The 14,162-nt window shown below is 47.4% G+C and overlaps 1 protein-coding gene across 1 annotated transcript in view; it reads right to left on the reverse strand.

Annotated features, from left to right (window-relative positions):
- The window catches only part of LOC146830225 (uncharacterized), a 92,836-nt gene extending 78,878 nt beyond the window's left edge, over window positions 1-13,958 (reverse strand). The window contains 1 exon segment of the mRNA XM_085604433.1: window positions 13,585-13,958. The gene's annotated coding sequence lies outside the window, so the exon portion shown is untranslated.
- Between the last annotated feature and the right edge of the window lie 204 nt (window positions 13,959-14,162).

The following is a 14,162-nucleotide window of genomic DNA, read 5'->3' on the forward strand; positions in this document are numbered from 1 at the left end:
CTAATGCTGTTTGAACATTTCACAGATTGAAAGGCTTCACTGTTTTCCATCACCTTTCTTAACTCCTTCTAGATCTGGGGGTGCTCTAGCACCTGCTGCACCCCTAGTTCCAACAACACCCGTTGTTGGTAATTGTGAATGACATAGGTGTGGACAAAAAGAACTTTGTGTTTTTCTTTCACACTGGATGGCACCTTTGGGAATGCACAACACAAGGAGTATACTCTGTGTATGGGGAGTATGGCTCTGTCCTCATGCCTCAGCACATGTACTTCAAGGCACTTTCATTTAGGAATAGCTTCCACAGATTGACAGGTTCATGTATGTTTTAGCTCTAGCACAAAGAAGCAGAAGAATCAGTGCTTAATTTGAGCCAGTGCTCAGCCGGCGCGCAATCATCAACACCAGTGCTTTTCATGAGCACCAGTTAAGGACACATTCATTTATGCATAGGGAGCTTAAGTGATTTGCCCAGAATCCCAGGATGTTGAGCCGATGCCGTGGATCAAACCTGGTTCCCCAGCGCTGAAGTCAGCAACTCTGGTCCTTACGTCACATCCTCTCCCCACTTTCGTGGTTGGTAGTTGGTTCTGTTTTAGGCGGTTGTACTGCTCGATTTTCCCGGCCCTATTGTGTTGACGGGTGATTAGGGTGACTTCAGTCTCTTACCATTCAAGCCTAAGGGTTAGAGTAGTGAATGAAGCCTATTTACTGGGCACTTCGACATGATCCTGTGTTCTTCCCCATAGATTAGGGCCCCATAGATTAGGGCTTGCACACATATCCTAGGGGATAGATTCGTTAGTATTAGGGATAACCTGCCCTGTAGTGAGGGTATTTCATGGAGCCGTGCTGAATTCAGGCCTGGTAGGCCTCAAACGGGAGAGACTCCATCTTTCTTTCTGCTCCGGCAGCTTGAGATGCTTCTAGGTTAAAGGGGATGTTTTAGTTATGAGGTGTTATTCACTTGGAGAGAACCGGTTCAGACCGGCCCTTATCGAAGGATTGTATTTTTCTTCATGCCGAAGACACTACATCAGGCCGGCCGGCTGGGAAAGTTTCCTTGGTACGGGGAGGTACAAGAATTTGGTGGGCGGCAGGTTACGGGCCGGAATTTTCCATGAGGAAATGCACCTCTATATTAGTGAAAGTCTGAGGCAGTTACGCGGCACTTACTTCAGTCCGTAGGCGGCATCTAGCCGTTAGCAGTAAAGCTACTACTTATTCCAGGGAAGACAGATGACAAACTTGAAGGCGGAGAAAAACCGAGAGACAGATACTCTTCTAGCAGAATTGCCAGAGAGGAGAGAGTAGCCGATGAGGAAGAGGTCCCAGTGGCTCGGAGAAGGGAACAGATCCGTGACTGCGGAGGTGTGACTTCCAGGCGAGCCGAGGCACAGACGAGAGGGGAACCTAGATGACCATTGAGTGCAGGCTACACACGACTAAGGTGATGTCGGCCCCTTTCTAATTAGAGTGTACAACCTAATCTTTCACTTTTCTTTGCAGGTTATGTGTTACACAGTAATGTTATGTGATTGCGTATATAATGAATAATAAAGTATCCAGTTTGTAGTGAATCAACATGTGCTGCGTGTTCTTGTATAAGAGGGTAGCCTATTCTTCTAGTCAGCTGTGACTTGACATGAACGGATGTTAACCCTGATCAGGTAAGTGGTAACTGAATAAGGGAGAGAGGAGCCCCTCGAACAAGAGAACAGGTTGTGCTCAAACTGGCAGTTCTTGTGTGATCTGATAAATAGTAAAACTGATTCCCTTGTTGTATGTTATGGTAATCATAGGATGAACTTGAACTGAGGCTGCCGTCTGGGTAGGAAGTCCTGGGTCCGTCTGGGACCGCGAGGCTAAGGCTGCCGTCTGGGTAGGAAGTCCTGGGTCCGTCTGGGACCGCGAGGCTGAGGCTGCCGTTTGGGTAGGAAGTCCTGGGTCCGTCTGGGACCGCGAGGCTAAGGCTGCCGTCTGGGTAGGAAGTCCAGGGTCCGTCTGGGACCGCGAGGCTGAGGCTGCCGTCTGGGTAGGAAGTCCTGGGTCCGTCTGGGACCGCGAGGCTGAGGCTGCCGTCTGGGTAGGAAGTCCTGGGTCCGTCTGGGACCACGAGGCTGAGGCTGCCGTCTGGGTAGGAAGTCCTGGGTCCGTCTGGGACCGCGAGGCTGAGGCTGCCGTCTGGGTAGGAAGTCCTGGCTCCGTCTGGGACCGCGAGGCTGAGGCTGCCGTCTGGGTAGGAAGTCCTGGGTCCGTCTGGGACCGCGAGGCTGAGACTGCCGTCTGGGTAGGAAGTCCTGGGTCCGTCTGGGACCGCGAGGCTGAGGCTGCCGTCTGGGTAGGAAGTCCTGGGTCCGTTTGGGATCGCGAGGCCGCCACTTGTATTATAAGAGGTCTAGATATATATATATATATATATATTAGGAATTCCCTGTCCTTAGGTGGTATATATCGGTGGTTACTTGTTGTGAATAGGCCCTAGGGAGAGGGTAACGTTCTGGCTGGGTTAGAGAGGCTCTGATGAGCGGGTTCTATCTGATCCGAAAACCCAAGCAGAACAGCGGTGCTAACAGGAGAAATGGGCTGGTGCAAGCTGCCTCCTGACAAGAACCCCAGCACTTATTTGTTTACAAATTAACCTCTGCGAAGAATGGTCTACAGAGGACAATTTTTGCAACTGAGACCAAGAGAGGAAAACCTGTGTATCCATGAGCCAAGGAATCAAAGCAGTAAAACTACAATAAAACAGTGTTGTCAATACAGCAATCGACTGAACAGAAGACAATCACGAGGAGACTATCAGCGGTGCCAAATAAGGGGATACAATGGCAGTGTGCTGAGAAATGTAATGCCACGTCTGTAATTGTTAAATGCAATGGTGTTGTCTGAGCCCTCTGATGTGCACTTTGTATCCTGGCTGCTGTAATACAAATGGACTAGACTAACAGCATCATGGCACACCCACCCTGAAAACATCAATAGTCTTTGCAAATGGATGCGAAAATGCATAGAATATTGATAGGAAGTATTGTCATTGTCGATTTCCCAATGACATTACTGCACTGCCCCATAACAGTATAAGACTGAGAATAGCCAGCACTACAAGTACTGGAATGCTAGCTGTGTTAACTAAAGATCGTGTATCAGTGTGCTGAGGAGTGTGCCCCCAGCAGATGCAGCAGGGCAAGGCAAGCAGTCAATAAAATGTAGTATCTGAGGTAGAACAAGTGCGCAGAGCAGCAGCCAGTGCACCTACCACAACTGGCCCCTTGTAATGCAGCAGCCGGCCGGATTTGGGGCGGCCCTACCATCTCCTACATATCCTGAAGACCACCAACACTTAAGGTACGTGTATAAAAGGCATTGTTTTATTTTGTAATTTTTATCCTCTTAAAGCTGTTAGGTCTCTATGACATAGTCCTACAATAATAACTATATGCATGCTTATTTTACAGTTATTCCTTTTCTAAAGTTTTTAACAAATACCAGAACTGCCTTATAATATAAAAACCAAAATCCATAGCTACTTACATTAAGTATAGAGTTTGTTTCATCAGCGTGGCTGTTTCCCCTCTGCGCCATGTTAACTCTGTAGTCTTAGATACAATTAGGTGCTCCAACAAATTTTAGAGTGCAAGTGTAGTTACGTCCCTATTTAAATTTTTTCTCTGCACACTCCCAAGGTGTAAAAGCACGCCTTAAAAAATGTCATACTTTCACCGACCTCTCCCTGTCTAAGAACATCATGACTGTGCATATTTCCAGACCCTCGGCGCCACTTTTTCAAGACTCCCATGCTTATCAGTCCATGCCACCTCTCCCCCCACGTAGAAGCCTCGTCGTGTCCTAGACAGGCGGGAAACTCATAGAAAAAGAGTTTACGTGTTGCATTTCAATTTTTTTCTCTGCACTCTCCAAAGGTTTAAAGTGCGTGCCTTAAAAATGTCATACTTTTACCGACCTCTCACGCACTGTCCCATCTAAGAACATCACTTTTTACAAGACTCCCATGTTTATCAGTCCCTGACACCTCGTTCCACACGTAGAAGCCTCTTTGTGTCTTAGCACTCTTTTAGGGCGGTTTTTGAAACTAAGCGGTGAAATTGTTACATCAGCAAACTTGCTAACCACACTCCCACGTAGAAAGAAGCCATAGTTTCATAACATCTGTTTATTTAATTGTATTCACTTTTCATAACTAGTGTCACTTTACAGCAAAGACTTTTAAAATTAGGCGGTAAAAAAAGTTGCACCAACAACTCATGCTTTACAAAATTGCCATGCTTATCAACCCCGACACCTCACCCCCACATAGAAAGAAGTCATAGTTTCATAGCATCTGTTTATTTTATTTTATTCACTTTTCATAACTAGTGTCACTTTACAGCAAAGACTTTTAAAATTAGGCAGTGAAAAATGTTGCACCAACAACTTATGTTTTACAAAATTGTCATACTTATCAACCCCTTCAAGCCTCGGTGACTTAACATTTATTTATTTATTTATTCATAACTAGTGTCACTTTTAAAATTAGGCGGTAAAATTGTTGCGCCAACAAACTTACAGTCTAGCTTCCGCCTCATGTGGGGGCATTGGACTTCCCGCCTCTGCCTGACTGTGGCTAGGCCCTGCACCATGGTCTACCACTTAGGAACTCCATATGCATTAGGCACGCCTCCTAGGGGGTCTGGTCTACCTCCAAAAAGACCCCAGCACTACTCAAGGGCTCCCATTCCACAGATGCATCTTGTCACTGCTGAAGCAACACCAACCTACAGCGGCAACTACCCCTGAACATGCCCAGACATGTCCCGGCTTGCCCCAACCAACATGGCGCACACAGGTAAGTCTCTGCTTACGCATCCCATAACCCTAAACAACCCGTACTAGGCCCTATTGGGGTGGCTTACACATGGTAGGCTCTGAAAATGTTACAGCAGCAAACTTACATTTTAGTTTGCCTCCTCTTGTGGAGCAGTGTTTCATCCCGCTCTTTCTGGGGTGCAGCAGCATTTTTTTACCCTGTTACATCACCATGACTGGTTGGTTTGCCGCCTCTTATGTGGAACTTGCTCCATCCAGCCCTATCCGGGCTGAGACAGCACCCTTCACCGTTCCAAAACGATGCATGGTCATGTTACCAAACCCAGACGCATGCTTTACCAGATTGCCATGTTTATCAGCCCTGAGACCCCACTCCCCCTCAGAAAGAAACCATGATAGAATAACACACGTCTTATTTAATTATTTATTTCATAACTAGTATCACTTTACATCAGAAACTTTAAGATTAAGCTGTGCAAAATGTCCAGCAAGCAACCTTACAGCCTAGGGTCATGACAGCACACATACCATGTCCATGGCTTGACTATGCATTTTATTTTATTTTTCATAACCAATGGCATTTTACAACAGACTTTTTAAAATTAGGCGGCAAAGTTACTGCACCTATAAAGTAGCAGTCTAGCTTCCCGCCTCCTGTGGGGACATTGGCCTTCCCGCCCTTGGCTGGTTTGTATTTTTTTATTTATTTATTTATTATTTTTTTTTTTTCATAACTACTGGCATCAGACTTTTTTTAAATTAGGCGGCAAAATTACTGAATCAGCAAACTGGCGGTCTAGCTTCCCGCCTCCTGTGGGGACATTGGAAATCCAGCCCTTGGCTGTCTGTGGCTACGCCCCCACACCCTGGTCTGCCAATTAGGAACCCTTATGCATTAGGCACGCCTCCTTGGGGGCTTCATCTACCCCCCCAAAATAAAAAAGACCCAGCACCACTCTAGGACTCCCATTCCACAAATGAACATCGCCACTGCTCAAGCAACACCACCCTACAGCCGCAACCACCCGCTGAACATTTGATATTTGATATTTAAGGGGTTATTTGTAGAGCGCGACGTTCGCTCCGGAGGGAGCATCTTGGCGCTGAAGATCCTGACTAATCAATCCTGAGGTTGAAGGGGGGTTTAGATGGCCGCTTTGGCATAATCATCGGAGAGATTGAAGATCCAGGTCTTTAAGAGCTTTCTGAAGGATTTTTCAAGCGTCTGATGTCGGAGAGTTTTGGGCAAGCTGTTCCATGCTTTAGTGGCCAGAGAGCTTAGGGTTTTGCCGCCCTTAGTCTTTAGGTTATATTTGGCAGGGAGGATGAGATTGTCAAGAGACGAGCGGAGGGAACGGCTGGGGGTGTAGTGGGGAAAGCGTCTGGAGAGGTACTTAGGGCCGGTTTTGTTGAAGGCACGGAAGGCAATGATCAGTATTTTGAAGAGAATTCTCTTATGGAGAGGTAGCCAGTGTAGCGAACGGAGGGCAGCAGAGATAGAGGATCTGCGAGGTAGCCTGAGTACCAATCGTGCGGCGGAGTGAAGCACACTTTGAAGTTTTGATAGCGTGTTCTTTTTTGCCCCTGCAAGAAGGCCGTTGCAATAGTCTAGGCGGGAAATTATAAGCGCTACTGTCACAGTTTTCCTGGCATCGGTAGGAAGGAAGTTGAAGAATTTTCTGAGTGATTTGATTGTTCCAAAGCATTTGCCAGCTACCGTTCTAGCATGTATGTCAAAGGAGAGGTCAGAGTCAAAGATAACGCCAAGATTTCTGGCGGATGTAACAGTCTGGGGGGGAGCAGCTGAATCATCTGGCCACCAGAGGGCTGAGCAGAAGGACGCGTTTTTTCCAATTGGAAGGATCTCAGTTTTGCTGGAATTGCATTTTAAATGGTTGCGATCCATCCAGCGGAAGACTTCAGTTAAACAGAGTTTAAGGTTGAGCTCGGCATCAGTGGAATTGTCCTCTAGAGGCACGATGAGTTGTGTGTCATCGGCGTACGAGGTGACTGGTATACCGAAGGAATCGATCAGGGATAGGAGTGGGATGAGATAAATATTGAAAAGGAGGGGGCTCAGGATGGACCCCTGTGGTACACCAGACGAGACCATCTTCTCTTTCGAGTGGAAGGGGCCTAGGGTGACAGTTTGTGAGCGATCGGTGAGGAAAGACTTAATCCAGGCTAAAACAGTGTCGGGGACGCCAATATCCATCAATCTACTGATAAGGATGGAGTGGGAAATGGTGTCAAACGCCACCGTTAAGTCAAGGAGGATAAGAATAGAATTTTTCCTCTGATGCCTGTGATCAATCACATTGCCAGCAATAAACAATAGCGAACGTTTGCATTTCACTTGGAACGTGCAAGGTCCCATGCAATAAATTGTAGTAATGGGTATTTCAGCTAGATAGCAGGCACCAACTGAACCCAGAACTCTATGGTTTCTTAGTTTCATGCATAAGTAACTCATCTATCCAGACTTTGCTTTGAATTCTGGTACTTGTTGTCCTATTGACAGCCTTATTTTCCCTGACAGCCTTATTTTCCCTCCTGAGGCGGAATGCCGGGAGGTCCTTTCATGCTCTCTTGCCTGATGTATTTTTAACTTTAATGCTTGATCTGTTTTCACTTTAACTCGTTTTTAATTGCACTGTTGGACCTGCATTTGGCAGCTCTGGGGCTTGGCGCTTGGTGTTTAAATCTCCCCCTGAGATTGTACCTCGTGTGCCTTACCTCTTCATCCAGTCGCTCTCGGGCAGCTCTCAGCTGAGTATTGACGCTGAGAGCTTGCTCACGGAGAGGCGTTTCTGGCTTTGGCGGCCATATTGGGGGGATTGTAGAGCGAGGACGCGCTCTAGTTTTTCTATATAAGGGGATGACGTCTCCTCCGCGCAGCGGACGCGCTTTGCGGACGGGCCGGACTCAAGCCGGAGTCATGCCAGGGTCCTGCCCGTCTGCGCCCGTCAGCGCTAAGGAGGCGCCAGGCACCAAGGATACTGCTCGGCTTCTAGCACTGCCATCTCGCCCCCATCTGTATTCCCTGAGTGCCCTTAAATCCCTGAGGCCCTCCCATCTAGATTGCCATCATTCATTCTCACCTGACCAACTGCGCCATAATCTAACCTGTAATTGCCTCAAAGGGTCCATATCAGCTCTTCCGGAGCCTGTCACCACCCCCTTCCGATTAAAAGGACGCTAGAGCCCCCACCTCCCTTGAAAGAACTAGGCTTCCTTATTAACACTCGCTCCCTGGTCAAAAACAACTTAGCGTTCAGGGACTTTGTGTCCCAAAGGAAACCCTCCTGGGTTTTCGTAACAGAAACGTGGGGCTCTGATCCGTCAGGCCTTGACCTGCTCAATGCCCTCCCTGATGGCTATACCATGGTCAGACAGGATAGAGAGGGCCGCAAAGGGGGCGGAATTGGCATTATTCATAAGATTGCCTTTTCCTGTCGTATGGAGTCTCTCCCCTCTCCCAATAACTCCTTTCAGGCCATGTTTTTCTCCCTTAGCTCCTCCCCCTCAGAAAATTTCTCCGGGGTTCTTGTCTATAGACCTCCAGGCCCCAGATCCTCGTTTGGCTCTGACCTTTTGGATGTCATAGAGCCCTTTTTAAATAGGCCTTCTCTCACTATCCTTGGGGATTTCAATTTCCATTTGGAATGCAACAACTCTAGTGAGACGCTATCCGTTGTGGAGTCACTGGCTCCTTTTAACCTACTTCAGAAGGTCTCTTCTCCCACTCATATTGCTGGTCACACGCTAGACGGCATCTTTACGAATGATTCCAGGTTAGAATTAGGGCCTCTCTTTCCTCTCTCCTGGTCTGATCACCTTGCGGTCTCCATGGAATTTACTCCCTCTGCCCTTCCAGCTTCTAGTGGAGTTACAGACTGCTGGGTACAGAAGAGGAATTTTCGGGGCCTGACTGACCTATCTTTGAGCCCTTTTATTGCCAAATTTAAGCCCCCCCTCTCACAGGACATTGATCTTTCAGCACAGGAGCTTGCTAGCACCCTCGCAAAGGCAGTGGACATCCTGGCCCCTCTTAAATCAGTGTACAGTGCCAGGAAACGTCCCTCAGCACCCTGGTACTCCGACTCCCTGAGAATTCAGAGGCAGGCCTGTAGGAGGCAGGAAAGGCTTTGGAGAACTCAGCCTGACGCTGAAGGCCGGCGCATTCATAAAATCCTCCTTAAGAACTATAAAGCGGCGGTACTAGCCGAAAAACAAACATACTTCTCCAACCTCACATCCTCACTTACTTCCTCCGGTGAGTTGTTTAAAATTGTGGAAACCCTATCCTCTATTCATCACCCTGATCCCATAGTTCCCTCACAAGCCCTCTGTGATCAGATCTCTTCTTTTTTCCATACCAAAATACTCAATATTTACTCATCCCTCCTAGCGGATAATCTCACTCACTCTCATTCTCCTGTTCCTGTGAATATGCCCCCCCCCCTGTGAAACTCTTCCCAGCTTTCCTCTTCTTTCGGTCTCTGACCTTGAGAGGCTGCTGGACTCCCTTAGATCAGGCTCTCCCCTTGATCCCTGTCCGCTTAAGATCCTAAAAAGCTGTAGGGCTACCTTAATTCCACCTATACTGGTGGTCATGAATAGGGCTATTTCCAGTGGAATTTTCCCAGCCTCCTGGAAAACCGCCATTGTGAAGCCCCTCCTAAAAAAGGCCACTTTGGACCCTGGGACTCTAAAGAACTTTCGTCTAATCTCCCTCCTCCCTGCTCCCGCCAAGATGTTGGAGGCTCATTTGAATTTTCATCTCAGCTCCTTTCTTGACAAAATCGGCCTGCTTGATCCATCCCAGCATGGCTTCAGAAAGGAGCACAGCACTGAGTCAGCTCTCACAGTAATGGTCAATAACATCCGTGCCAAGGTCGACAGGGGTCAATCTACGCTCCTAATCCTGCTCGACCTTACAGCCGCATTTGACACCCTGTCTCCCACCATCTTGGCCTCCCGACTAGGTGAAATGGGGGTGGAGGGGATGGCGCTCAGTCTCCTCACCTCCTTTCTCAACAATAGGGAGCAAAAGGTAAAGTTGGGTGACTTCCTCTCCACTGCCAAGCCTTTGCACTGCGGGGTCCCCCAGGGCTCTTCCTTGAGCCCTACCCTTTTCAACGTTTATGTGGCCCCTCTTGCTAGGCTTGTTAGATCTTTTGGATTGGAAGTTCTTTCCTATGCCGACGATACCCAAATTATGGTCTCCCTATCCCAATCGGTCGGTTCTACTGCCCTCAACTTCAGGAACTGCATGGGGGCCGTGGCAGGCTGGATGACATCAAATTTTTTAAAGTTGAACGGGGAGAAGACTGAAATCCTTGTCTTCGGGGGGAACAAAGAGGTCTGGTCATCCGACTGGTGGCCGCCGGCTTTGGGAGCCTGCCCACAACCTTCTACTGTTGCCCAAAATTTGGGAGTCCTATTCGATACCTCTCTGACCTTTGACAAGCAAGTGAACAGGACTGTTTCCACCTGCTGTGGGGTGTTGAGGGTGTTGAGAAAGCTCACTCATTACCTCTCTCCCGATGCTCGGAAACAAGTCTCGGTTGCCCTTCTATCTTCGCGCCTGGACTACTGTAATGCCCTCTATCTTGGGATGAGCAACAACCTGGTCCATCGGCTGCAAGTTGTTCAGAACGCGGCAGCAAGGTTTGTTGTCAACGCCCCCAGACGCTCCTCTGGGACTGCCATCAGGAAACATCTTCACTGGCTCCCTGTCTATGCCAGGATAAAATTTAAAATCCTGACCATCATCTACCGGGCTCTTTATGATGCAGGGGCAGAGGGCATTAGGTCTCTGGTGTCGTACTACACTCCAGGTAGAGCCCTTCGATCCTCCAGTATGAAGTTGCTCACGGTCCCCCGTTTTGCTAAAGCAAGGTGGGGAGGCAGGGCCTTTTTTGCCCTTGCCCCCAGACTCTGGAACGAGCTCCCCCCTGATCTAAGGAATCAGGATTCCCTTTCCTTGTTTCGTCGAGCTCTTAAAACCTTCCTTTTCTCTGAATCCTATCCCTAATATCCTCTTTTTCCTTTAGTTTTGGCTGATTGCTGTTTCCATCACTTGCGCCTTGACGCCTTCGGGCAAAGTAGCGCATTACAAATCACTGTTCAATCAATCAATCAATTTTTACAATTATATCAATGTACGAAGTGCAAGGAAACACATACTGGGGAACAGCAGAGCTCTGAGGGAGATTCAATATATTCTACATGGAAGTAAGATGGCTATATCTGAAATACATTTATTCTAAACCACAGTCTCATTATTTAGATTTAAAATTAGTGTCACATGTAAATTAAGATACTGGTTTTGAGGAGAGCAGAAACAGAGAATTTGCCAAAAAACATGGGTTCCCCATCTTCAGCTCCGATGAAACAACCACCATATTTATTGTATGTTGACAGACAAACCACCAGTGGCCCCCAGGCAGACATGGTGGTGGAGCACATGCCCAATCTTGGATGACTGCTCTGCTACCATGCGTTGCATAAACTTGGAAAAAGTAACTATACGTTTGTTCTGACTTGATTGGTTGCAAAGGCTACGTGTTCAACCTTCTAGGGTTAAGGCACCTGCAGCAGGAGCTTTGTGTGCTCAGTAAGTCTCATGGAATAATATTAATAATAGTAATGGTAAGGTAACTCTGGCGGTTGAAGCACTGGCTGGAGAGATCTGTGTTTAGTTTAGTCGCAGGTTTAACTCCTCGAGTAGCAGAGAGGATTAATATCTCCTGCAGTATATAGGAGTTGCACAGCTCATACTTTCGCTTAAGTACTTTGTTATACCCTACTTAATTGTATAACATGTACTCCAGCCCTGCTGTCTCTAGCTGCTCAGCCAGAGCGTGAAATGGTCATAGAATGTTGGTGTGCCTGTGATGTGTGGAATGCCTGGGTGTCTGAGTGGATGAGTGTTGGCAGTTAGAGATGGGCTGAGCAGCTAGGCAGGCTGCTCCTGGTGGGGCTGGTACCACACTAGGCTGGCTGGGGTCAAGACTGATGTGACCTGTACTGGAGACTGAATAAAGAAGACTTAATAATACCTCCTGGCTCCAGGTGTCTATCTTCATAGATCACAACATACTTGCAAAAGTGATAACAAGCTGTGTGCCTTCCTGTCCACACATTGGTATCTGGGTGATAGGCTATGGACGGCTCCCAGCCAGGATGATACTTGGATAAAAGCAGCGCTGATGGTACCTTTGTTCTGGGCCCAATCGGAATAGACAATAAATAGCTTGGAGCTGCTCCTAACAGAAAGCAGATAACGTGCGGGCGCTGCTGAATTGTGCCCCGTGTTGGAGAATTACTCCGAACCAATTCAGCATGTTAAGCTTCGGCCAGACGATCCGCCTCAATAATTGCTGCCGGTTCCCTCTTCATTCCTTCTCTGGTTCTTTCTTAATTGTATTTGTTCCTTTACCATTCACCGCCAAGCACTCCTGCCTGGGCAGGTTCCGAGAGGCACTTTTTAAAGATTTATAGACCATGCAGAAGCACTCTTATAAACAATATGGCCAGTGCTTAATTCGAGCCGTAGGTTTCCTGTGCTCGGAACCGCCACTTAATTGGTTAAATTATCATGTCACTGTAACACAAAATGTAATAAATCTGTAATCACTTCTATCTCACTGAACAATTTGTAACAAAACCGTTCTATTTTCAAAATATGTTTATTGGTTTTTAGGAAGAAACAAATAGACCACTTGGGCACGTGAGTAACATGATGAATAACATGTCGTAACAACAGTATAAGGTTAAGAGCATAGAACATACAGCTTACACAGAGTAAAGATTACCATGGTCGGATAGTGCATCAGTCTCAAAATAAAACAAGCATTGAAAATGCAATAGGTCTCGGCTTTGATTAAGTTAAAGCCATTTTCTTTGCTAATGGTATTGTATAGCAAAGCAAATGGCTTTAACTTAATAAAAGGCGAGGCCTATTGCATTTTCAATGCTTGTTTAGCACTGGTTGTTACCATGGTGAACATTTTAGAACATTGGTGCTCTTTCTTCAGTTGGAATAATAAATCCTAAATAAGCCTGTACATCTTGTGGTTGCTTTACCTGGCTTATCTCGGAGGCAGTAAAGTTATATTTACAACTGCAGTGGAAAATAATACAGGGAGTGGTATTGATGGCACCCCGGGGTTCTTCTGAGCAAATACTTTGAAGTTTATCTTTGTCCGTTTTCTTTATTTGCAATATTAGATCAGAAAGTGCCAGATTGCTTTCCAAATGTACTTCTGTAAATAATCTGGGATTTTTATGATGTATTACATTTTTGGGTGTCTGTGGGATATGGAAGAAACTGCCCCAGGACCCACCCTAGGGAACGTTTCTTTACCCTTGAGGTCAGAGTTCAAGTTTGATATCATAGTCACACATTTGTTTTACACTTCATTCAGGTTACAAGAGCACTTTCGTTTCTGGTGCTCTGCAGCAGCTGTAAAATCTCCTTACAGTTTCTAATTGCTCAAATGGGTGACATTTCTGATATTTATATGTTTGTCCTGGTCTTCTAGCTTGGTTTTGCTCGTGAGTAAAGAGTCACTCATAATCCTTTAATACCACTCATAATTTCACTGAAATTCAGAAAATGTAACACATAAGAAATCTGAAACCTTAGCAGATATATGCACCCCCACCCTCCTTTACCCCTCCCCTCCTAACAGAAACCCGCCCCCTCCCTTTGAAGGGTGCTCCTGGGGCACATTCCAGGCCTCTCACCTCTCCAGACTTCAGTCCTCGAGTCGTGGTTCAGCTCCACTCCCCCGAAGCAATGGGGGCTCCGCAGACACTGAGGCCGCGGGGATCCAGGACAGCAGGGGGGAGGGGAGCGGACTCAGAGGAGCACAGAGGCACCGGGGGTCCAGGGCAAAACTAGAGGGCGGGGTAGGCTCAGAGGCAGCACAGACTAGTCATAGGAGCACTGAGGATACACAAGCGCCTAGAAGCCGTGTACATGAAGCAGGTGAGCGCTGCCTGCGGGGTGACTGAGCCACGGGTGAAGCAGAGCACTGGCCGAGGAGCTGCAGTGTCAAGAGACAGCGCCGAGAAGAGCCACACCCAGAACTGTCCCTTGGAAGATACCTGTCCTGTGCCTGAACTTTGTACTGCACGTGGAGCAGATAACAGTGTAGAGATGAAGAGCGGACTGAACGAAGAATTGACACGCCACGCATTATCCCGTTTAAAGGTGGCTGCCCCACAGGACTCCAGGGGTCAAAAGCAGCCCTTGAAAGCTTCTTCCAGTGCCATCTTGGAACGGGACAAGTCACCTTATAGTGAAAGATACTGGGCCCTGC

This window comes from Triturus cristatus, chromosome 5_1, assembly GCF_964204655.1.
Source record: "Triturus cristatus chromosome 5_1, aTriCri1.1, whole genome shotgun sequence".
In the NCBI taxonomy this organism is placed as follows: domain Eukaryota; kingdom Metazoa; phylum Chordata; class Amphibia; order Caudata; family Salamandridae; genus Triturus; species Triturus cristatus.